The sequence below is a fragment of the Papilio xuthus genome, unplaced genomic scaffold (genome assembly GCF_000836235.2).
Source record: "Papilio xuthus unplaced genomic scaffold, Pxut_1.1 DF827789.1, whole genome shotgun sequence".
In the NCBI taxonomy this organism is placed as follows: Eukaryota; Metazoa; Arthropoda; class Insecta; order Lepidoptera; family Papilionidae; genus Papilio; species Papilio xuthus.
Window position 1 is genome coordinate 1,593,286 of NW_013530860.1, and position 26,018 is coordinate 1,619,303.

The 26,018-nt window shown below is 32.4% G+C and overlaps 1 protein-coding gene across 2 annotated transcripts in view; it reads right to left on the reverse strand.

Moving 5' to 3' along the window:
- LOC106115428 (fibronectin type III domain-containing protein 5) overlaps positions 1 to 23,560 on the reverse strand; it is a 46,350-nt gene extending 22,790 nt beyond the window's left edge. For both annotated transcript variants that reach the window (XM_013308782.1, XM_013308781.1), the window contains exon 1: positions 23,273 to 23,560. The gene's annotated coding sequence lies outside the window, so the exon portion shown is untranslated. The remainder of the gene's footprint in view (positions 1 to 23,272) is intronic.
- Between the last annotated feature and the right edge of the window lie 2,458 nt (positions 23,561 to 26,018).

Consider the following 26,018-nt stretch of genomic DNA (forward strand, 5'->3'; position numbering starts at 1 on the left):
TCCATTATTTTAAATTAAGAACAAAAGACATAATTATTTTTATATTCAATCTTTTCAGTGTGACTTTTTAATTACACATTAAAACAATAATAAAAAAAATAAAAGATTAAATTACATATTGAGATAGCAATGAAAATGCCGATAGACATTTGTGATGGCAATGTCGATCACATAAAATAGATATCAACTGCATTGAATTTATTATACTGACGTTAATATCCTCACTAACACTAATGCACTTATTCGCCCTTGCTTCCCCTAATCCGATGTAGTGCACGGGCAATAGGATTAGACCAAGGTTCGGATTCACTCAAGGGCACGTAATATAAGTCAATCCGAGTACAAACTCCTTTATGATTTTTGTTGAAGTCTTCATCTACAGAAAGATGTTAAAATGGAGATGGGAAAGTGTGTAAAGTAGTATAAGTGTCATAAATAAAACGAAATTATTCATCTTCATCATATAACTTAGTTTTATAATGAAAATAACATCAGGAAAAAAATTACCAAAAAATATATGGTCAAATTCATCTCAATAAATTAATTACAAGGAAAACAATAGACGACGCCTATCATAAAATAATAGCACCGTAGCGTGTCTGAGCGCATTACAACATATTTTTGGTGATGGCGTCTCGCGTCACACGCCAAACATTATAATGCGAAGCCTGAACTAAAACATATCGATTACTGACCCGTCCCTGAGCCTCGAACGATGCCTATCGTATTTAAATGTATAAACAAGACATACGATCAATAGCAATCAATGGTGACACGACCTATATATGGAACTGACCTGTATGTAATAACTGATTAACCAGACCACACAACACATAATTTATAAAAAAGTCATAAACCAGCTTTCGGTTGGCTGACAATACTCAAAAAGTTCAATAAGACTGACCATTACTCGAAAGAAATACAAGATATGATAATTTTTAACAATTTTGCAGAAACAAGGCGGTGGCGTAGTTGTAAAGAGTTTGACCAGACCGCACCGAAATCGACAAGTCCAGGTTCAATCCCCGCCATATACCAATGTGTTTTTCTTTATCTTAATTGGCTGACTATGATGTTACGTAAATAAAAGTATTAGTTTTAAGTTCCCACAAAATATTAGTTTTAACAGCCTTAGTTAAAATTCCAAGATATTGTTTACGATACGAGCACAAGTGCTACGAGTGCTACGAAAACGCTACATTTTTGTAAAACCTTTTCTATTTATCATTGCGTATTTTTAAAAAATAAATTAACCGTCAAAATATAACGTCTCTATTTCTTTAAAGCTGTGTTGATAAATTTTATAACCGCGGAGGGTTTATTTTGCAATCATGTCTCCATTCCCTTTATACGTCGTATACAAAGTAGATGGAAATTCTGAAAGAAGCTTTTATGAAGAGTATTTCTCCACCATCATAATAAAATGTTATGTTATAGCGAGTTGTTACTGGTTATAGGATCATTTCACTTTGTTTACAATTATTATTTAATGCAAATGAATAATGCTGTTTTATATTAAATAGCCACATTAATTTTTATAGACTTACGTCTCATACGCGCTTAATAAATGTGAGAAACAGTTCTTATATCATTTTTTTATTATAATAAACGGCATCTACAGAATCTTGGTCCGTTCTTTTTTTGAACTGTCTTTAATTATTTTATTTAACATTTTGTTTTACGTACTCCTTATGGTAATTTTTTTTATATCGTAAGGCGGCAAACGAGCGAGCGGCCACCTGAAATCACTGAAATAGCGAAGTGACCGTTACCCATAGACATACGCAATTGCATATGCGTTGCCTACCTTGAATCGACGGAGAAGAGGATGCACAGAAAGAAAATACTTTTCCTTCCCATGCATCCTCTCAAAAAAATATCGTAATGAATCCTTTTGTATTTATTATGATAAAAAAAATAGATACTAGCCGATTCTCAAACCTACTGAATATACGTATAAAGTTTCATAAAAATCAGTCAAACAGTTTCAGAAGAGTATGGTAACTAACATTGTGACACGAGTTTTATATATAATATATTCCATATATCGTAGGCTCGTGGTTGTCGGAAGAGATAAGTCGGGGTCAAACGCAGCCCGTGGGACGTGTATTGTAATCGGTTAATGCGTCCCGTATTGTTTTTTACTTTACACACAAGCACTTTCTTTAATTGAAAACGTTTATATAGCAATTTACAGTCATTCAAGCTAAAATACCATCCTGAAAAATCCAACATTTAAAAAGCACTTGAAAAAACTATAAATAATAAATAAACTACTATACCAATCGACGCGATTGAAAAATCTATACGAATATTGTTTCATGAAATGTGAATAGGTTTTTCCAAGAAATAATGAATATTGTGGTGAGTTCCACAAACTAAACAAGTCATTAACAAGTTTTGATGTTTGTTGATGACTGATAAGTAAGAATTGTTAGTAATATTTTACCTTTAAAATGTGAACTCTATATTTAATTTAATGTTAATTTATATATAATTTTGTGTTAAGTATTGATAGGAAGAAAATCCGGAAATGAGTTAGTGTATTGACTCAACACTAGCCTTACTAAAATGTTTCTGTCACTTGACTTTGTAACGAAAGCACGTCATTTGCGCAAAATGATTGTAAGTAATAATGTCTAAAAGTATACAGGAGAACTTAATAACAAAAGCATTCTTTACTAATATATAGCATACAGAATAATAACCAGGTTACTACATAAAAAATTGTGTGTTTGGCGCAAATTATTATCCTACTAGCTGTGGCCCGCGACTCCGTCCGCTTTACATGAAAAAGCTATATGTTCTTCCAGACTATGTTCTACATCTGTGCCAAATTTCAGCGAGATCCATGCAGCCGTTCTGAAGATATCCTCAAACAAACATCTACCATCCAAACATTCACATTTATAATATAAGTAAGATATAAGATGTTAGAGAAATTCTATAAGAGAGAAGAGCAAAATATATTTATTTAAACTAAAGAAATAGGAACTTTTTGTATTTCTTTTATTTTGAGGTTCTTTTAATTTAAAACTTATCTGTACTGAACTCAGATTGTAAACAAAGGCGTAATAAAATTAGCTGTAATAAACAATAACGAGTCTTCACTCACGAATAAACTCAGACCGTCTTAACTTATTTATCTTATTAGGGCAGGGTCAAATGAGATACGCGTTTGGAGTCGCAAATTAACGTTCGCTGTAATGGGAAGTTATTAACAAGTTGAAACATGTTTTAATCTCATCCTCAGAATAGCAAACAGCTGTTTATGAAATATTTGTTAAACATAGATTTAGCTTTTGAGAATTAAATACCTTAATCAGAACTGATATTAAAAACTAAGAGATGAAATAGAATATTTTCTTTAAAGAAAAGAACGTTTTATAATTTTGGACATTTTTTCGATTAAAATTTAAATTATTATTATTATTTATTAGTTTAGAATTTAACTTTTTATAACCTATGAAAGCTATATACAATATTACAAATCTAATATCTTAAAGGTTAACTAACGTTTTTTACTATTAACGCAAGAACTTATCCTATGATTATTGACCAAATGAAAACTTTTAGTAACATAATGAACTGGTATATATTTATGCTTAAAGAATGCTACAAATAAAGTTTAAGCTTAAAAAAGCTAATCAAAATATACCAATCTGTATATATCGACGTCAAAAGCTCGATAATGACATGACTCATTAGTAGAGCTTTCCACAGTCATAGTAATGACACGGCCTTTCAGTGACGTAACCCTCGAGGTTTTTGTACCAATCATGATATTTGATTCGTCATTTGTTTTTAATCCAATAAATTTGTCTAATACAATCCTTCTTGTAATTAAGCATTTCTTCTTAATTTTATAATTATTTTATACCTATTTTGTTATATTAATATGGATAAAAATGACCGTTTATTTTTTATTTTACTTAAGAAGGTACTCTTCTTACGTAAAATAAAAAAAATACTCTACTTCTTTTAATTTGATCGCTTATAATTTTGCGAGTTACATGTTGCGTTTTTAAACTATTTATTTTTTCTATATTGAGCCGTCATTCTTCTTTATTAAACGTTAGAATTGAAATGCTAATTAACAAACCCGCACGCAAAAGTTTAATCGATTTCTCCCGTACCTTTCGCCTTTTGTAAAGTACTTATACAGATTTTCTGTTTAAAACCCTCGCCTTTCACCTAAGCCCAACAAACGTTAGGTTAATTTGCACCTCAAAAGATCCCAAGCATGTTTTACTACGAAATTAAAGTGCTAAAAGTCCCAACCACGAAATAAATGTTTTAAAGTAGTCTTACAATTTTATTTTATTCAAACTTTCGTGAGACATTATACTAACCTGAGTCACTCGCTCACTGCAGTGAGTGAGTGAGTGAGTGACTCACTGGAGTGAGCGACGGGCCGCGTCCGCGAAATAATACCCGTACCACTCATCCCGATAAAGGGCCCCCGATGGGCTCGAAACTAGTCGGTGCCGCCACCGGACGAATATACGTGAGTGTTTAGCCGTGTTTATATATCAGTTCAGATTTTTTTTTAATTTACTAATATTTCTTTTACCTTTCCAAATAAGCTCTAAGCTTGTGCTAGGATATGGTTTACGACAATAGTCGAGTGACAGGATTCGGACCCCCGACCTTGTGATCGCAAACCCGTATTTAACCATTAAGCTATTGACGCTTAAAATTGCAAAAAAAAAAACAATTTGCAGCAAATTACTACAGAGTTAATCTCACCCGTACATTTCTATGTAATGTATAAACGTTACACTGTGTGCAAAAATTAATAAAATAAAAAAACATTAAAGTCGGTATGAACTTTTAGTACACAAGGCAAAGTAAATAGTCAAAACTAATATATGGTTACGCGAGAATCGTATTGCGCGCGTTCACACACGCGCCACTTCTATTCGGTCTGTACAGATATAGCGACTACATATCATCTTTTCTCTTGATACGTATCATAATTCCAGCAAATAATATTTTATTTCATTAATCTTGAATTTTTTAAAAGCAACTATTTATAATTATTCCCCTTAAAAAACGAAAAATAAAACAATTATTTTTAAATCCTATTCCTTGCTATAAAGTTGTGAGTCTCGGACTATAAATTTTACAACCGCAAAGGGTTTATTCTGCAATTTTATCACAGTTCCCTTTATACCTCGTGGACAATGTCTAAGGTAATTTCTGAAATGTATATTTGTAAAGCATATTTTCCTGTCGGTAAATTTTAATAAAATAATAAAAGGTTCATTGGACATTGTGTCAATGTTTTGTGTTCTAAATTATTAAATAACGCTTTAACTATCTGCACATAAACTACAAAGTTGCAGAATACAATAATATTTAAGACAAAAAAACGATGTCTCACAGTCAAAGGATCTTCCTTAGCGACGATTAAACCATTCTGAGTGTGATAATGTGTAAATTCGCTTCTTGTTGCTTTTACGAAATAAGGCGAATAAATAACATCGCCATAGAAACTTACTTTTCATATTTCTTTTCATTTTAAAGCAGGCATTTAAAATGTAAAGTGTTGAATTTTAAAGCATCTTTCATAAATTTAAAGCCTTCTAAAATGTATACTAAATATAACCATTGAATAATAAGTTTACTAAGTTGAAGTAGTAAGTTACTCAAACATTTTTTGCAGTACAAATTCTGTAACACAATAACCACAATCGGAAATATACAATCAGATTATATGAAGATATTGTCTTAGTTAACGTTATGGTCGAAAATTCTTGAAGTTATTGACTTAAGTTATTACTAAGCAACTGTTAAACAACCTATAAGCTTCTTGGGATTCTGTTTTGTATGGAATCTACAAAGATTAAATTGTACAATAGATGATTCGAGATTCGACTTCCCGCAAACAATACGTAGTACGTAGAAACAAATAAGTCTAATTCGGATTACATTGTGTTTTGATTTCATCTCGTATTGTGTGATTCTTTGTAAGGATTCATTAATTATTGTGATTAGTTTTTCTTTATTACGAGTAATGTGTAATAATTTCAATTTATTTGTTATCCCCCTTTCTTCCGTTTTCTTATAAGAACCTTAAGAGAAATCTTAGTAATATTATAAATGCGAATGTTTAGATGGATGGATAGATGAATGTTTGTTAGAAGGTATCCACAAAACGGCTCAACAGATCATAATGAAATTCGGCATGTATAAAGAACATCGCTTCCAAGAATACGTAGGCTACTCATTTATTTTAATTGCACGCGTACGGAGGCACGGGCAACAGCTTCTTTTTCTTGTCTTCTTGTCAACCATGAAACGTTCGCTGGGCATAGCCCTCCCCCAAAGATCGCCACGATGACCTGTCTTGTGCCACCTGCATCCAGGACGCTCCCGCAACCTTGACCAGGGGCAACAGCTAGTCATATGTAAATTTGATTTGCTATTTCATTTAAACGAATTTCTCTGGTTATGTCACGGATTTTTAGCGAAACAGTTATTTATTCTTCTTATAAAACAAATTCTAAATTAATTTGATGCTCTTAGAGGAAACGTTGCTATAAAATGCATATTCAAGAGATTGCAACACCGTTTGCAACAATATTAATTAATTAAATTACTTGGAACTACGTTACATTGGATACTTAGAATGGAAATTGCTAGAAATTTATTTAACAAGAGCCCATAAAACAGCTTTAAAACTATCAATAACAATGTTGCGTTCAGTTTGTGACGTAATTCATATATTATTAAAATAAACCACGCCTATAGCATCGCGAAGATGACTTTGAACTATGAAAAATTTACAATTTGCTATAATTTTAAAACTTACTATGACTTTAAACAATAACGTAACACAAGCCCGTAACCCAGAGGGGTAAGCAGAGGCAACGGGTTTGGCGAGGTCCTAACACACCTCTCTAACTTCTACATTCGCACATCTACGCTTACATGTACGTCGGTTTCGAGTGCTCTTAATATCGCCTTTCTTAAGTATGTCGGCAATCTGGATGGTATAAATCTTAACTAATAATTATATAATATAATCTTCTATATAAAATTCTCGTGTCACAATTTTCGTTCCCACACTCCTCCGAAACGGCTTAACCGATTCTCATAAAATTTTGTGAGCATATTGAGTAGGTCTGAGAATCGGCCAACATCTATTTTTACTCTCGCGCGGACGGAGTCGCGGGCGACAGCTAGTATCTATATATAAAAACCAATAGCTGTTCGTTAGTCTCACTAAAACTCGAGAACGGCTGAACGGATTTATCTTATCTCGTTCTTGAAATCTTCGTGGAGGTCTAGGAAAGGTTTAAAAGGTGAGAAAAATTCGATAACTGCCGCGAATTATTTTTTTTTCATTTCTCGCGGACGGAGTCGCGGGCGACAGCTAGTAATCAATAAGGATTTGATATTAAGAAAATGACTTGTTTTTTCTTAATTTCTATCAAGTTTCATTCCTGAATGTCATATTTTTTTTATATTTATAGACAGTGTTAGTTGATATTAGATGACCTGGTTTCTCCTTTACCCGTGTCCTATACGAACCTTATTTTTGATACCTATATCAGCTAGGCTTTATTGATTTTTCTGGTCCTTTCGATGAAGTAAATTCAATAAGTGTGTTGTAAACATTTTCGTATTCAAAACCTTTATATGACCTGTCAAAACGCATACGTGCAAAGAGGTTAAATCGATAAATATTTAGGTCATCGGCGTGATTCCTTTGATCTCATTTTGTAAAATTCTGTACAAGATAGAAAATACTTGTGATTAACAAAGAAAACTTAACTTAGATGAAGAAAGAGATTCTAATAATGATTATTTAAAAACGTTGTTTTATTAGTTGGTTATTAAATTATGAATTAAAAAAAATAACAACAAAAGCGATTGACTCTATTCAGCGATCTGTTCACATGACACCTCAAGCTCATGCTATTTAGTTTTAAATATAGTCAAAAGTAAAGTTGCCACAATTTTATGTTCATGAGGACTTTTTTGAATTCATGAAAAAAATTACTTCCAGGAACAAAGTGACGAAAGAGTAACATAGTATTTGACGTCACACGTATTCTGACTATCGTAATATTTTGTTTTATTACCGTCTTTCCGTAGTTATTACAATTTCTTGTGATCCCCACATAAAGTTAAATGATATATTTGTTCGCGGAAAATTAGGCTTTTCCGCGGTTTTTCCTCAAAAAAATAAGTTAAATATACTATATTTCCACCGATTCACACATTAAAGGAAATCTGAATAATAATAATAAAACAGAAAGAAAGTAAAAGTAGTCAAAAATTTAAAAGCATATAATCAAGTGACCTTGCGGAGTTACACACTACATCTAAAGGGCAGCCTTACACGGAACGATTCAAGTATACAGCTGGCAGATTTAGTGGTAACTCCAAACTGTAGTTCCTGAATAGCGGACGTTCGGTGGCGACCGCTCAACGAGCTGCTTGAACTTGTCGATACCAACGCTTAAATCAGTCCGTGTATTTCGCCCCTAAAAATTACTTCACACACGCACAATTCCTTAGAAGTATATTTACATGTATAAAAGACAAGTTTCAGTCTTAATTATTTATAGAATCGATTCTTGTAATTTAGGCTTCTTTCACAAATAAAATACATGGAAAAAATTGTCTTTCTGCTTGTTTTATTAAAATCGATTCCACTGTAATGTTGATAGTAAACTAACATTTTAACTTGCTTCCGAAACGTTTAACTATTGACTTAACTTCAGCGTTTTAGTAATTTAAATTTACTTAACCTAACAAATTGTTAGCTTTCAAACCGCAGTGTAACTTAAAATCGAGTGAAGTTATCACTTTGTAACTTTTTATTAGCATAATATTAAAATTACTAGGAAGTGCTTTCACAATATTGTTACAAGAGAAAGACTTGGTTTGCTAATTGTATTATAAATAATCGTTATTTAAGTTAGATTTTCAAACGATATTTTGAATTTCGAATTTCGAACGATGTTGTATTGGTTTGAGTAAATACGTCATTAGGCAACTAATATCGTTGTGTTGTAAAATGAAATGAAGATGCCTTATTTTAGTAGTTTTGGAGTTGAATGTCTTCATCAAGCATCACATAGCGGTTAACATAAATGCTTAATCGCGCTATCACTAACTCTACGAAACTGGCAGAATGATGTGACGTCATAAAGTTACATATTTAATAGGAAACTATGCTGTGATAACGGCACAGAAGAGGTTAGCATATTTACTTTTTAAAAAAAACTTTATTGTGTTGATGAATAAGTAGGATCAAGGCACATGATATCTACGACTTGAAATGGCAAGTGAATTTAATTCTATTACTACATATGAAATGAAAAGGTTAATTTTAGACTTAATTCCAGCTTATTTCGTCTTATCGCACAAAACAGAAGCTTTATGTTAACTTTTAGGCTAGTAATTTTTTCCGACATGATGTCATAGCCACTGGATTTCAGCCAACACTAATGTGTTAACACAAAAATAAATTCTCTATAGATACGTATATAACTTTTCTACGAATTATTCAAGTTTTGCAATATTATTTCTATTTTTAAACCACAAATTCAATTTGAACACATTCTTACTTTAAAATCTTTTTATGATATTGTAATTTCATTTTGCTCGACAATTTACTTCAGTTTTTCTTTTGGCTGAATTATATTGTAAAGGAGATTACATACTGTACTGAATGACGAGCGTTGCTGTCAGGATTTTAATTGAATACCGAAATACTCACACCCGAAACTACTGCACTCTAAAAATAGAATTAAACATAGTATATTTTTTATTTTTTCGAAATAAAATTTCAAGATATTTTTACTTAAAACACTGGAACCTTGCAATGAAAATTGTACAGTTAGCTGCATTATTAGATAAACATTTTTGAAAATTGTATTGACCTTTGTTGACAAAAATACATTTGCAAATCTTCTTTAATAACATTTATTCATAATAGAAGTATACAGATGCATATGTGCAATCACATTATAGATACCCAAGGCATATACGAGTATTTTAAGTTTCGTATTTATATACATACTATAAAAATTTAAGCAGCTGACTGTACAACAAAGTCTAGTGTGGAAGAAATGATTGTGTTACAGAAATAATTTATCCTACTTTCGCGTAGCAGATTTCATTTAGCATTAAAACTAGCTACAGCAAAAGCCCTCGAAGGCTTATCTCCTCCAGTAATCACTATACACTTGGATAATAAATTTTACTTACTCCTCGCTGAATGCCTTGTTAAATTGAACGCATTAATTTTGCTTAATAATAAATTTAAACATTGTTTCGGCAATTTATTATTCTTACGCCACTCGCGGTTAGTTAAGCTTTAACACCGACGCACTTGAAGATAATAAAATGAACGTTGTTTGTAAAGAATGAGACTTCTAAAAAGCTTCTAGGAGGATTGGATTATAGACTGTATTCATCTCCCACTATACTTATAATACAAAAAAAATATAATATTAACTTTTGCTAGTAATCGCAATCTTTTGTTTATGTATTAGGAAGAAAATCCGACACTGTGCCGGTATACTGGTTCTAGCCTTACTAAAATCGTCGACGGTTATGTCCCTCCACTAATCATTATGACACTAGACTTTGTAACGAAAGCGCGCCATTCGCGCCAAAGGATTCTTACTAATAATATCTTAAAGTATTTTTTAATGTTTAATTCGAAATATAATATTTATTTAAAACCTCTATCACTTAAGTAATACGTGGTTATAAATGAATGGTTAAGGGTTCGGACTACCGATAATGTGTTTGTGGGTTCGATTCTTTTTCTTTGACTTTTCGCATTAAGTGAATTCTAAACCTAGTCTAGATTTTAGAAAGGTAACTAAGAATATTAGTAAAACAATCTCATGTTACACAAAGTACTAAAAAAATATTTATTCGGATCTACAATATTGGCTTGCAAGTTGGTAATGGAATCCATCTACATTTTAAACTACATTATAGACTACAAAACTATATTTTACTTATTAAATAAAGTTTATTAAAAAGCTTTTTCTAGTACTAAAACGTTAAATCTTAACTCGGGCACACCAAACATAAATAAGAAATGTTCTAAAGGGAAAGCTTTCAACGAAACTTTCTAATTACCAAAGTATTAGAAAATAGGCTTTCATTCCAAAGACTCTTTGAAAGTTCCAACTGAAAGGTAAAAAAGAAATAAACTTTCTCTCCACATCTTTTCGCCAATATTAACGTAATTAAATAATGATAAACTCTAACGGTTTCTCCTTACATGTTATAAAATATATTAGAAATAAATCTGTAACGCATACCTACAAATATTTTAATTATATATAAAAAGTAACGTAGTATTATTATTATTATCGATAAGCTATGCTAAAATTTAACAAGATTAGTGGTTAAGAATTCAGTGAGTGACGGACTGCGTCTGCGAAATAATGCCGATCCCACTTACACTGATGAAGAACCCCCGATAGGCTCGAAACTAGTCGGTGCCGACACTGGACAAGCCTACGTGTTTATTTTAGCCGTTTATATGTTAGTTTAGACATCCATTAAAAATAAAAATATATGCTACATGAGTCCACCATAAGTGGTAAAAGACTTCCTAGTCAGTCGGAAAAATATAAAGTATAAAAATATACTTAATTAAAAACTGAAGGATTTTTTGTTGTATTAGGAACTAAAAATGTTAGATATTTTTTTTACTTATATTCCAGTCTCGAAGGCAAACATTTTCTGTTTAACAACACTATGCGTGTCGTTAATTTGATGACACACCTTTTCTAATATGCGAGCATTTACAAAATTACCTTCGGAAAACGAGTTGCCCTAAAAATTGCTATTGAAGGTTTTACCCGAGTAAATTGAATAAGTTTTTTTCTTCCTAAAAATTGCTGTTATTCTATTAATCCACATAGCTAAATCGACTTCGACAACCTTTTATCTAACGAAATATATTAACTAAAGCGTATAATATTATATATTTGACTACAGTTCAATGTAACCTAAAAAGACAATAAATATTTCGATCATAATTTTGTACGAATGTATGATTTTTTTATCTATATTAATGGATTGAAATTATATATGTATTGATACCTAAGTATATAACTTAACCATATAGAAAACAATTGAGATAGTTTTGATAATGAAAAATAATTAAACATAGAACAAAACAAATTCAGAATTGAAACGTCAAACTAAAAATAGCTTTAAAAACAAACGATGCATTACAATCCGAATAACGTATACTATCATCGAATCTCGCAATACACAAAAAAACTATAAGTCTGAAATAAAATTCAGTTTGAATTACACGCTTCGAAAGCCGTAACGTAAATTGTTAAAAGCCCGCGCTCTCAAATTTTGACAGGAGCCTAACGAATGGCGCCACAAAGGGTATTGTTAATTTATTTAATAACAAATCGGAACGATGAAGCTGTTTAATTTTACAATCAGTTTACATAAAGGCTGGATTATTCCGGATTATTATTAACAAACACGCTTTACCAGTGATAAATTGAATCAAAACCGAGAATACCCACTGCCGCAACACATATGTAAAAAAAATATTATTACACGAGTGTCCAGCAATGAAAACCCACTCTAACAATAAATTATTATCGGGAGTTGGAATAATAAAATTTATTAACATTTTTTTTTATCGATTTTTTATCGATTAGTGACAGTAGCACCGTTAGGGTAGGGCCAGGTGGGGCGACCGACCAAGGCTCCGAGTATTAGGGGGCGTAAGGCTCCAGAGTCGAATATAAAGGGACGTCTGCACCTTAAGACATTCTTTGGAAGATTTCTCCCGACACGAGCAAGAACTGGGGGGCCGCATAAATTTCGCCTATATCGCCAGCCCTGGTTAGAAACGATCATATTTTTTCTTTGTTTACAATAATTTCTTTAAAGAAAATTAAACTATCAAAATCAGCTTACCATGTAAGGAAAAATTTCTTTTACTGTCTTAAACTAAACGATGTATGCTTTTAAAATACCTATTTAGTATACCCTAAAGGTCTTAAATAAATCTTAAACCTAACCGATGTACATACAGTATAACTACGCAATGGAATATTACATGAACGCCTGTTTAACTTTGCCCGTTTTAGTTTCGTCTCCCTGGACGCAATTGCTTATTCTGAGCATATTTGCGATACCATTATGTATTGTATATGTATAGAACATATTTCTTTTAAGCAATAAACTTCGAAGTAATCATTTTCATTATTTAAATAACTTTAAGTTGCATTGAGTTAGATTCAATTAAATTAATTGAACAAATAGAAGCTAACACAGTACTTCAAATGAAATCAATCTCTAACATATCGTACGATATGGTAATTAAAACTTCTATAATATTCTCAACCCTTCGTAAACATCTAAATATAACTAGACTGTGCTATTTTTGTAACGCCAAAATCAAAATATTTTTATCGTAAGCAATATTCTTACATGGAAAATTGTAATAAGACTGAACATACATAGGTAAGAATGTGTATATAATCAGATATATATACAGATTTCGTAATCCAGACTAGGCCAAAGGTTTTGCTGGTAATTTTCTTGTAATATGCAAACGTGCGTAGTAATATCAGACTAGAAACACCAATGTTAGACCGTTTCGGAGAAAGATATTGTATATCTTAGAACTTATTCGTAAAACAAAACTAAGACCAATTACTATATCACATTCGTTTTTTTTTTGTAAAATAGCAGATTTTTGTTAATTTACTAATTACTTATACCATTCCACTAAGCTGTATGCTTGTGCTAGAAACATGGTTTACGACAATAGTCGTATGGTTGGATCCGAACTTCAGACCACGCTATCCGTACACTTAACCGTTAGGCTATCATGTTTCATCACTTGATTGTTTAAAAAAAATTATTTTAAAATAGGAAATCTCGATGCATGATTACATACATTTAAATGTATATTTTGAGCTATAAATAAATTTAGAACAAAGAAAACCATAAACGAGATAGCTGGCCGAAAATAAAACTAATAAAGCAAATGGCGCAATACTGGTTATTTAATATTTCCTAACCACCCTCATGTGACGTCATAATTTTTAAGGTGGAACAGAAGGTCACGACCTGGTTATATTTATTCATTCGTGTCGATGTAACGGATACGATCGTGTGTACATGAATTAGTCATTTCAAAAAGAGCACATGCACAGCTTTCGATCAGACTTTGATTATTTATGTATGCAGTTGAATGAATACCGGAAATTGATTTTAATTATTTGATTAGTAATGAGATCATATTGTGTTTGGGCTGTGAAAGTGGTAGACACCAGGATGACAAAATCTGTTGCACGAATAGGCCAACTCGACCGCTGCAATACACTACAAAGAAGACAGGCGTGAAGTGGAAGCAATTCCGCGTTTTGTCTGATGAATGTTTGCCGAAGGAGTTTTTTTTAGTCCTCTTTCTGTTGCCTCCATTTTCTTCTTATAAATAGATAGAAGGGGGATGTGGATTTGATGGAGGCGATCCATAGGAAGGGGAAATATTCTCTGTTTGTGCATACTCTCCTCCGTCGATTAAAGGCAGCTAATGCATCTGCAATTGTAGATACTTATAGGCAGCTGTCTCTTCACTATTTCGACAACTTCAATGACCGCTCGTTTGCCGCCTTTTAATAAAAATGTTACTTGACATATTTGGTGTCAATTACTCTCAATGACTGCTTCAAATTTAAAATAAAATATAAAAATATAGTTATTTTATCAGTACAGTTTCGTCCATTAAGTTAAGCTCGAAAACATTAGTAGATGAGATATTGTAAGAAACAGTTTTATCGTTCAAAATAACTTTTATGAACTGTTTTGTGTTTCAAATCGAGCGACACAAATCTGACAACTGATAGACTCGACATCGCTACACAATGTCAGTTGGACAGATAAGAAAGCTTTATTCTTATCTCTTTTTTTATAATTAGTTTTTTTACATTTATTGGAGGAACTTTTCAGTCTGGTCAAAATTGACATTTTATTGACTTTGTTACAAAGTCAATTTTGACCAAATTCTTCATAACACATAATCCAAAATAAAATGCTAAGTAAAAATAGGTCAAAAGCCAATATTGTTAAAGGAAAGCCTTCAATATAACGTATTAGTTAAGAAAAATCTAAGCTTCAGTATTGATCGATAGGCCGCTCGTAGCTTTTAGAAAAATTGGATACCATTCGACCCTTTAACTAAATCAATAGCACTTCAGGCATACATACTGTTATCACGAATATGCTTCAAACATATAGAAAGACGCAATATCACTCTGTTTTTCTGTCCCTACAGTATCAAGATGTTTTCTTTTTTTTTATTTATGTTTTAATTTACTTTACAATTACACTATTAAATCAAGGTTTATGCTTTTTTACGTGAATTGCATATTTATTCGTTGTAAAATACCGCAAAAGCTATTTTAAAACGTGTAAAGCTCGTAAATATGCGTTATTTTTAACACTCGCGACACAATGACAAAGTTTTGTGCGCTCTTTATTTGCATGAAACAACGAAAACTGTTAGTTACCGCACCACAATTACGCTAATGAATAATTAAGTTGCGTTTTATATTTCCGCAATAGCTTTTTATTAATTGGATAAAACATTTTACTGTACACAACTAAAAAGAAAGGAGTAAGAGTTTTTTACAATATAATATTACATCCGTTAGGAAAAGACGTATAAACCAAATACCACAGACTTCTTTGCAGAAAATATGACAATTTAACCTAACTTAATTCCTATTCCTGTTATGTCCTAAAAATACCTTAAAAGAGCAGTTAAAGAAGCAAAAATATAGGCATATAATAAGGTCGTTTCTTCTGAAAAAGGTGTAACTCCCCTCCTTACTAATATTATAATGCGAATGATTAGATGAATGGATAGATGGATGTTTGTTTTAACAAAACGGCTGCACGGATCTAGATTAAATTTGGCATTAATATAGAACATAGACTGAAAGAACACTTAACAGCAATTACGCTTTATCTTAATTCCGCGCGGACAGCGTCACGGGCAACAGCTAGTTTATAATAAAAACACAAGTAACATAGTCAATATTTTCATAGCGCATTGTTCTCATGCCTCAAATATTCCATTACAATACGAAATAAATCTCTCATATTTTACATTTCACTCGCTACGGTAAATTTGCTTTTAGTAGCGTTCACCTGAATTTACTGGTCTACCAGAATGGCTTTATGATGGTCAATTATTAATTTAAAATATGTTCTAAAGAGAATTATGCGCTTCATTTATTATAGACTGTAATATGAAACTATTGTTTTTAATTCTAGAATTATATTAAGTACTATAAACCAAAAAGAAATATGTAGAATGCATAAGGCATAATTTTATATATAATAATTTTATAAGATCATTGTGACCAACATGAATTTAATTATAATGTGACGAAATCTCATTCTGATAGTTTTTCCACAGACTGCGTTAGCGACTAAGAAAATTGTGGTGTGATTCCTCTTGCTATTGTTCAAATTACACTGATTCTAATGTCTGCAATTTTTTTTTTTTTAGAAAAAAATTAGTAGGTTTTTTGTAAATTTAGTAATATTTATTTTACCGTTCCAACTAAGCTCTATGCTTGTGCTAGGATATGGTTTACGACAATAGTCGAATGGCGGGATTCGAACCCCCGACCTCGTGATCGGAAATCAGTAACCATTCGGCTATTGACGCTTGAATTGATAATTGACGCTAATTTGACTTGCATTGTATATATTGCAACATCAAAATACAGTAAAAAACAGTTACAGACAATTTTCAAACTAGTAACTTAGTGACTGGAAAAATATTTTTCAACAAATTATACATGTTTCCAATATAACTGCAAATGAATTCGCTAACTTTTGATGCAATCGCTTCGGTCGTAATCAACTTACTTCTAACGGTAGGATGTAAGCTCTCTAATGAAGTTGCAAGTCACCGGTTGACTACATTTATACGATACGTAGAATTATAGCTACTATTTTACTCATATTCATGTTTCCGAATTTTTGTTAAAGTCGACTAATAAGAGTTTATCACCGCCATCTAACGTCTTTTATTATAAACAAAATTGTATACTGTCCATCTTTTAATGGTTGTCCAGCTACGCCTACTGCTGGACATAGCCCTCTCCCAAAGATTGCCACGATGATCAGTACTGTGGTGCCCGCATCCAGGATACTCTTGCAACCTTGTCTAGATCATCGGTCCATCTTACGGGAGGCCTGCCCACGCTGTCGACCTGTTCGTTATTCCAGTACTTTGCGAATCACCATATTTAAATATACCAATGGATAAATCCAAGCGCCATGATAATTATTTTATAAATAAGTTATGAATGTGTCTCTTAACAAAAACGTAATAACGTTTTAAAACCATTCGTTTAATTCAGTATAATAACTATTTGTACGCAAATGCAATTTTACCCCGAGATATACATATTATTTATCAGTTCAAAATACTCATTTTTTAAAAGTGTTTTTAAGAGTTTGTATTTTCATTTTCGGAATGAAAAATGAACTGATCTCGTGTGGTTGAGATTTGTTAATAAAAGGGCAATAAAATGGGGGATCGCTGTTGATACAACGGCTTTTATGTGTTTCATTGTGACTCTAGCAATTATTGGTCTCGAACTGTCTGTATTTGGAAAGTTTGCGCCAGGTCACGTCACAAGAATTACGATTGTGTTCACAAAATAATTTATACCTAAAGCTAACGATACAATTAAGTGCCATAATATAAATTAATTTCATTAATTTTAGTCCTGACTCATGGATGGTTGGTTTGGTTTGTTTAAATGTGAATTAATTTTATTCAATGCTTAATCTTTAACTTTGTACATATGTATTATTGAAATTTGAAGCTACAATAGAAGTGGAAGACTAAAAAAAATATGGATAGATTGGGTGAAAGAAAATATGCGTAAGAAGGGAGTTAATTCAGATATGACGGTTGATAGAGATGTATGGAGGAGTAGTACATACTAGGCCGACCCTCGGTCGGGATAAGGGCAAATTGACCATATGGATTCTAATTTTGTTTCCAGTTTCAACAAGTTTCAAAAAGATTAAAAGCGTCAATAGCCTAATGGTTAAGGTTACGGATTTCCGATCACGAGGTCGGGGGTTCGAATCCCGCCATTCGACTACTGTCGTAAACCATATCCTAGCACAAGCCTAGAGCTTAGTTGGAATGGTAAAAGAAATATTAGTCAATTTACAAAAAAATCTGCTAATATTTTATTAAAAAAAATTACTTAAAATACTATTAAGTTTTTTAATTAATTTTAAAAGTATTACTTGCATCAATAAATGTCGTCATTAAATCACAATATCTTGACAAATGACGACAATGGAAACCTTGTAGCATATTATGACAACATATCAAAAGTACAAAAGGAAAGACGAAATTAGGAATTGCGCAATTGTATACCGAATGTGCAATATTAGTCTGAGATAGCCTAGAGTAGCGGATATCCATTACCATTTGAAAACATTCGTCCGGTATTGAACATGAACTGTAAGGTATATTTTTAGTCTATATATTTGCGTGCATTAATTCGGACATGTAATTCACTGACATAGATTTGAACAATGTACTATTAACATTAGATATTAGAGTATAATAGTTTCCATTTTTGAATTTGTACACAAACATATTGTTGTTTCTTTTCTTTCCAAATAAAATGAATGAGATGAAATATGCTTTTATACAATTCGTTAAACAAAATTGTCTAGATGTAGATATTTAGACATTAAAAATAAACTGAATATATTAAAACAAGACAAAGTAAACTGTAAATCATACTTCATACTAATATTATAAATAGAAATGTCTTCATGGATGGATGGAGAGATGGATATTTGAAGGTATCTCCGGAATGGCGTAACGGATTTTGTTGAAAATTGGCACGGATGTAGAACATCGTCTGGAAGAACACATAGGGTACTCATTAGTTTTTTTTTAATCCCGCACGGATGGAGTCGCGGGCAACAGTTAGTGTTGTATAATAAAGTGTTTTAAACATCTCAGTAACAATACAACTTATTTAAACAAGAAACCATTTGTAACCCTCCGGGAAAATTATCACTTTGTCTACTTTAATTAAAGCGAATGATTAAATCTACTTTATAAGAGAACAAACCAGTATTTAAGTAATAAAACATTCAAGATAAACAAGTTAGTTATTCTCAAGTCTTGAACATAAGTAAAAAACACAATTTCTTTTAAAATTAACAATAATCATTGAAATATGAAGCAATTTTTGTGAATGCGAAAGGAGTATAAGAGATGAAAGTGAAATACTTCAAGGCATTATCAAATTTATCCCAAAGAGAACTTTTATATTTGCGAAATCACGCATAAAGAACAAAAGGGTTAACCCGACAGGAAAGAAAGCTCTACTTTCACGCTTTTCGACTCAATTAAAAGACATGACTAGCGAAATACAATGCGGATAAGTCAAATGGGTAACCTTGTTATTTTCGTTCCTAAGTCAACCGAAAAAATAATTTATGTAACGTAATTTTAATTATTTTCATTTTTCTTATCACTGAAATAGCGAAAAGACCGTTGCCCATAGACATACGCAATTGCATATGCGTTGCCTACCTCTCATCGACGGAGGAGAGGATACACAGAAAGAAACCATTTCCATGCATCCTCTCATCCGGAAAGTCTACTTACACGTCCCATCCTTTCCTTATAAGAAAAAAGGTAGGAAGGGAAAGAGGACTAAATTAGGCCTGGGGGCACACTCATCAGACGAAACGCGGAATTGCTTCCACTTGACGCCTGTCTTCTGTGTGGTCGTGGTATTTCACCGGGCGAGCCGGGACAATTCGTGCGCAGATGTTAAACCGGGCTGTACCACTGTAGGGATAGTGTAAAAACACTTTTATTCAAATATTTTGCTAACAATCGTCAGTAGCGTTGTCTGTCAAAAGTATCTTTGACAATTGAAATAGTACGGTGATACATCTAATTGGAAGTACTGTTTGGTTCTTGAGTTCTATTGGTATAGGTGTACGTTAAATGTCTTTGTTGGAAACCGATAATGGAGTGTAAAATAATTTTTTAAAAATAAAATTTTAAAAGATATGTGTTGTTTTTACGAGTACTTTAAAGCTTCACAGAGAAAGCGTAGGTTCATTATCATTTATAAGAGTCACGAAACCTGGCCACACTTCCCAAACGCAAACTCTACGTGTATTTGAATAATGTTATTCAAAGCTGAGAAGGTTTCCTCGCGATAATTTTTACGCTGAATTTCAAATTAAAATAGACCTTGCTCTATTTTGATTATGGCTTACGACATATGACCAATTTTCTCAAGTGTGAATTTGGAAAAATTTGCATATTTGTACGTCGAAAATTTATATGTTATACTAGCTGCCGCCCGCGACTCCGTCCGAGTTGAATAAGAAAAAACTTAATTAGTTCCCGGTAGTTATTCTCACCTTTAAACCTTCCCTACATCTCCGTGAATATTTCAAGACCAAGATAATATAAATCCGTTCAGCCGTTGTCGAGTTTTAGCGACACTAACAAACACCAATTAATTTTTTATATGTAGATGTTCACGTAATCGACAATTTGCATTCAAAATGTAATTAAAACTTTGGATAATAATTTTAGCACGATATTATATCTCATATTAAATTTTCTTACTTGATTTTCGTATAAACGTGTACAGGACGAGAAACTTTATTCTCTTGGGTTTTTATTTCTAGTTTTAGATATAAAAACCCAATACGCGTAATCCCTTTTTGTTTCCCGAATGTCTCCGAACAAATTATTTGGTTGTTCTACTTCTTTGGAATGGAGAAAATAATATTATCTTCCAATTTTTAGCTTTTCATTTAATTTTTATTTATTAAATAAGAGATGAATTGTTAAAAACATTAAGTTGATTAAAATCAATAACTCTGTAATCTGTTAACAGAAGGTAATAATAAAAATGTAAGCTCATCTCGGTTTGTTTATTTTCTTCGGAGACAAAATAATATTTAAAACCGATAAAGTTAATATTCTAAAGGATACTTAGATTTGGCACTAACTTAGGCACTAACTTACTCAGGCTTGCTAAATCATAAAACTTATACTAATGTTATCACTTAGTGAACAATTAAAGGTTTTAAGTGCGGCAGTAAGTCTACATATGGATTTTTGTAAAATAAAACATACAGACGAATTGAGAAAGTCCTCCTTTTTCAAGTCGGTTAAAAAGAAAGTGATCTATGCTCACTAACTTATCTAAAACTGCCCTGAAAGTATTAAAAGAGCTAAAGAATATAAAAATCGATTTAATTTACGCAATATTCCATAAAAATCGATGTAATTAAAAGTCATGAGCAAGTCGTGTCCTCGATGTGGTGACACAGAGACTCGCGAAGCCGTACAAATAGTCGTTTTATAATCATTATCTACAAACGTATGCAAATGACAATCCACAACTCGTCACTCTGTAAATTAAAAATAGATTAAATAGAAAGTTTTTTAAAAACAATTTATTTACAACTTTCTGATATACAAACGTATTAAACTAATAAAAATTTAATGCTCAATGTTGATACAAAGTTCCAATGACTTGTGTTATGTTTTTTACATTATAAGGCAAAAAGAGCAATCGCCCTTCTGGATTCACCGAAATAGGGACAAATTAGCCGCTGCCCGCTGCTCATACGCAGTTGCAGAAGAGTTGGCTCCCTTTATTCGACTGTGGAGGGTACGCATAGAAAGAAAATATTTAACCTTCCCATGCACCCTACTCTGTCAAATTCACTCCCCCTTCTAATCATTTCCGTATAAGAAAAGTGTGGGACGGAAAAGAGAACCAAAATTAGGCCTCCAGCACGCTCACACGTCATACTAAACTCCTAATTACTTCCACTTGACATCCGTCTTCTATGTGGTCGTAATATTGGACTTGCCGAGTCTACCACTGTAGACTGTATGATGAACAAACGTATTGTGGGACAATTTATGTTAGGAAGTTACCGACGACTGGACATCCATAGAGGAATTGTAGATACAGACTGAATTTAAGAAAAAGATACACTCACGTAAAGTCTGAGATCCATCCTTAGTTCCATTCCATCCCATCCATCCTCAGATCCATTCCGACCTTAACTGGCAAGGGAAGCTATTTGTTACCATACTAGACTAATTAAAAAAAAATATATTTCAGTTATAAAAATTATATCTAAGGACTATTCATATAGACAATTTAAAACTAGTCCTACAAATATAGGTAATCTTTAAACAGTTGCAGAGTTATTTTTAAACTAATGCAATGGTACTGGAGAATTCAGTTCAGACTACTCCAAAAATATCTTTGCAGTGTTGCTAGCAGTTCAAGTACGAAATATTATACAAATATTAAGACCTATTACGTACTAATAATCGTATTTATTTAAAGTAGACATACGACTTATTTTCGTTTAGTTTTTTTTATAACACAAGGTGGCAAACGAGCGAGTGGCCACTTGAAATCGCTGAAGTAGCGAAGTGAGCGTTGCCCATAGACATACGCAATTGCATATGCGTTGCCTACCTTTAATCGACGGAGGAGAGGATGCACAGAAAGAAAATTTTTCCTTTTCCATGCATCTTCTCATCCGGAAAGTACACTTCCACTTCCCATCCTTTCCTTATAAGAAAAAGGGTGGGAAGGGAAAGAGGACTAATTTTGGCATCCGAGACGCAAAAAAAACGCAAAGTTATTGAATAGATTGGAAGACAAAGTTTCATTTGATTAGATGATAGCAAATTCTTTAATAAGTTATGTGTTTCTTCATGACTATGTGAATTTAGTACATAGATTTTTATGTACAAAAGTTAATTTTGTTTTAATTAATAGATCATTTAATAGCGGTCTTATCGTCCGTATAGATATTAATGTTTGTGGTACCATTAGCTAATTATTTTTTTGTATTTTTAATTCCTTGGAGTGTTGTTAATTTACTTTTATATCTTTGCATATTAAATTATTCGGGACAATAAAAACTGTTTAATAAAAAATAACTATAGAACATATTGTCCTGAAAGGAAATAAGTTTAGCGAAAATATTCAAAATACTATATTTGCACATATAGTGCAATTTCATTTTATTTAATTCAATACTTAGAAGTTTTTTTTTATATTATAAAAATGATAATTTTAAATTTTCCCTTTCATCTTTTACATAGAAAATGATACCTGAATATATTATACAATTGCCTAAACATAATATAAGTAAATAATTAACTCACCTGCCCAATTAATAAATTTCAGGACGCTCGCACGAAAATCTCTCCAAGCGTACACTTCAGGAAACTTACGGCACTTCTCAAAACGATACAGTTAAATACACAATCGTACTGCGATCATTCATTAACCCGATAAAATAACTCACAAATCCACAGACAATGTAAAACTGCCAGGAACATTCGAAAGAGTTTTAAACAAAAAAGGTTTTAAGACGCGTTCGAAATTTAAAATCGTAGATGTTACAGGAGCGCGAAAGTACGGGCGCTCGTCGGCGTCAACGTAGTACGACTGAGCCGGGCCAATGAGCGCTCCCCCTAACATAGATTAAGCCGACAGCTTTAAAACTAAAAGCGGCGCGACGACATAATTAGACATTTGTTCGCAGATATCACAAGGATATTATTCACATGAGGGACTCGAGGAATGATTAAAATTTAAGTACTTTACGTGGCAACTTCGGTACAACTTTGTAACGACCTTTATAAATGAAGAATGAATTTGTATGAAGGCATTTGCATTGTAAATAGCCCAAATTACTTAACATATTAAAATGTTAATTGAAAAACCTTCTCTTTCAGTTTACAATTAACATTTTCCTTGCAGTGTTATTTAAAAATTTGCGCCTTTTGATTCCTTTAACCTCTTACTCACTCGCCCTTAATTTAGGGTAGGGTCCGAGCCCCTCGATGGGGACGTATAGTGAGCTGATGATGAATGAATGAACCTCTTACTTGGAAGCAGCTTACCTTTTTCCGCTTAGTCAATTTTTATATAATAATTTCTTTTAATAAAAGATCTCTACAGAATGGAACTTTATTACAGTGAAAGCACACCTTAAAAACTGACCCGATCCGAAGAATCTATAATCCCTTTTGTATCCGTTTTATGTCTTTTCAATATTGTGAATAGTATCACAGAAAATTAAAACGAAATTCATTTGAAAAAAAATACTTTCTCTTGCTTCATAACGTTCTCATTTCAAAATAAAGTTTAATCTAGCAGATGATAGCGAATTCGTCATCCCGGAATTTAAAAAATTGTCCAAATTACTTCCGCAGACGTAAGCTATCTTCCAGGAAAAGTCCTGTCAAAATTGGTCAAGCCATTTCGGAGATTATTTGGAACACTCAAGGCTTTGTGGACAGACAAACAGACAAGATATTTTATTTTTTTTCCTTATGACTAAAGCAACCACACCATGTGCATAAAATAAGACTTTTTTATATTACTTATAGGCACTAAACAAACAGGCAATTAATTGTATAGATAGATAACAAAAACGTTCTTATTTCAAAATATACTAATGGCGGTTGGGAAAAGACATGCATTAACGTGTGTGTTGAACTGATTGCATTCGTTGTGGGGTGAACTGCCGACTGTTGCCGTTTAGTTATTTTAAGACTGCGCTTGTGAGTTATTTTCTTTCCGACTTTCCTTTGCTCGGTAATGCGGAAATAAAAGACGGAGTGGTTTGCGACATTACTTTGTCTTCTTTTATAAATTCCTAACAAAATTATGGCTTGTGTCAAAGTAAAATTGTGAAAGAAATGGAAAAGATAAAGCGAATAGATTTAAAACTATAAATAAATATTTTGAGTATTACTGGTTAAGATGTAAATTAAAAAGTAGTTATTGAAACTAAATATCTTAGAAAATTCTGTTACATTTGTACTAATTTAGCGAAAAACAATAAAGGTACACTTCCGTAGATAATATAAATGCTTTTGAATGGAAGGATGGATGTTCGTTTAAAGGTATCTCCAGTACAGCTGCGTGGATCTCGCTGATGGCACAGATGTAGAACAAAGCCTTGAAGAAGACAAGCGCTACTAATTCACTTTCTTTTTTAATTTCGCGCGGACGGTGTCTTGGGTGACAGTTACAATTTTTGAAATTTAAAACGGGACTATTTACGCAGGATTACGTTGTTCTAAGTAGTAACAAATTGTTACCATGGTTGTTACGATAGAAATCAATACCAATGTATAATTATTTATTCAATTCGGAGAAACAGACAGTCACAAGTCGTACAGGTCAAGGTGACATCCAAATTGTTATTGATAAAACACTTAAAACAATAACCGACTATTAAAATCAACTACGTATTGAATTGGATTATTTCTACTACAATTGGATTTGACAATTAACAATTGGATATAATTGTGACAGAGCGTCGGTGGCTCAGTCAAGACTTACAATCTGCAGGTCCTGGGTTCGAATCCCGCCACATACCAATGTGTTTTTCGATTTCCGATTTACATATGTACATTTATCTGACGTTCTTACGGTAAAGGAAAAACTTCGTGATGCAACCTGCATATGTCTGAGAAGAAATTCAAAAGATATTACTTAATTTAGGGTAGGTTCCGAGCCCCTCGGTGGGGACGTAAAGTGAGTTGATGATGATGATGATGATGAGAATTGTGACTGTATTAATTTATACTAATTACGACACGATGGACAGACAGTCATTAATTACTTTAATACCCTTATTATTATTATAGTTAGAGATTTCCTTGGTAATTTTATGTGATTGAAAGTGAAAGAATGCTAAAAATAATAAAGATTTTAAGTGATTTTTATCTTTTATATTTTATTACGTAAACTGTGAATAACCAGTTCGCGGAGAATTAAAAAAAAAACTTAATTAGTAGTATATGTGTTCTTGCGGGACTATGCTCTACAACAGTCTTTCCCAAAGTCGGCGATAACGCCTCCTTGTGGGCGCTGCAAGTCGCAAGGGGGGCG